The sequence below is a fragment of the Chrysochloris asiatica genome, unplaced genomic scaffold, assembly GCF_000296735.1.
Source record: "Chrysochloris asiatica unplaced genomic scaffold, ChrAsi1.0 scaffold00120, whole genome shotgun sequence".
Classification (NCBI taxonomy): domain Eukaryota; kingdom Metazoa; phylum Chordata; class Mammalia; order Afrosoricida; family Chrysochloridae; genus Chrysochloris; species Chrysochloris asiatica.
In genome coordinates, this window is record NW_006408638.1 from 7,266,247 (window position 1) to 7,267,894 (window position 1,648).

Sequence of the window (1,648 nt, forward strand, 5' to 3'; positions counted from 1 at the left end):
AGTCTATAATTACCAAACCTTGAGGGATGATTTTCTGGGCCTATGGGCTCAGGATCATAGTCTTGGGGGATACCATGGTTTGCTGGCAAAACACAGTCTACAAAGATAATATTTTATATCTTACTTTGGTGAGTAGTGACTGAGATCTTAAAAGTTCATAAGTGGCATCTAAGGTGCAACTATTGATCTCTATTTGTCCTGAGGAAAGAAGAATGATGAGAATTGAAGATTCTTTGAAACAATTAGTTCAATGGACTAATGGACCATGTGAACATCAGTCTCCATGACTGTGAGACCAGAAGAACTAGATGGTGCCAGGCTATCACTATCAACTGCTCTGAATTGTGGTCATGGATAGAGTGGGAGAAAATATAGAACAAAACTCAATTATAAATGAAGTCCTGGTATGGTGTTGTAGGATAAGCACTTGATTGCAAGGCAGGTTTGAACCACAAGGTCAGCAGTTCAGACTCACTATATGCTTCATGTAAACCCTATACAGGGTTGCTATTAATTGGAACCAACTCCACAGCACTTGTCAACAACAATAACAACAGGGACTGGTGGAATCCCAAGACGATTGCCCTTGTTCACCATTCAGGTCTGGAACTGAATGAACTCACACCAGTGGCTCAAATTTTCAGCCCAGTCATACATAGGTATGTAGGAATGGACAACTACATTAGTGAGGCATGCACACCATAGAACCGTCAACCATTTGAGATCAAAGGGGCAGCATTTACCTAAGGACAAAATTCAGAAGGGTGGGAAAAGCAAGAATACACAGGGAGGAAGTAGGATAAATGCTGTCACATAGAGGGGATCACAATCATTGAGATAAAATGAGGTGTATGATTTGTTGAAAGTAAAACTGATGATCTGTTCTGTAAACTTGCACTTAATTTACAATAAAAAGTAAAAAAAAAATAGTCTCAGAAAAGCACAACATTGGTGGTTCTAATAATGTGTTATGAGTTCTGATTAAGAAGGAATCAATCTGTTTTGCTTGAGGTAATCAGTGAAGGTATCTGGAAATCATGCTGTTGAGTATATTGCAGGAATGTTCAGTGTAACAACCTTAGTTGATTCAGCATTTAAAGCAGTTTTTTTTTAAATATAACTTCAAATTCTGTGATACAATCTTGCTGGTCCAATCTGAGTCAGATGAAATTTAATTGACTTTGCTGGTGTCTTGGGATCAGTTAGCATTTATGTGACTACATTCATCCCCATTTTACTCCTTTCATAAACCATAGGATCAGGTGACCTTAGTAATTACAATGCTGTTCAGGATTCCACCTATGGTCTTATGTAATGCAGAGGCTCCATAGGAAGCCTCCTTCACAGGGCACATTGTAGCCCTATTTTAGGTATTCCAATCAGTTATAGGCAGAAGATGTCTTTACAAGCTTTCTATGGTGATGTTTCTGGCTATTCCTTTCTCTCCGCCTCAAGTGTCTATTTTATAATAGTATGCCAGGGAAACCAAGATCAAAAGACAGCCAAGCATCTTAACATTGTTTCCTCCCTTTTGCCCATTCCAACCATGTCTCAGTCCCTGTATCAGAGTCCTGTTGTTCCAAGGTTGTGAATACATCATTATTTACCTCTGTCCCACTTAGCCTATGAAAATCTGCCTAATTGTTCT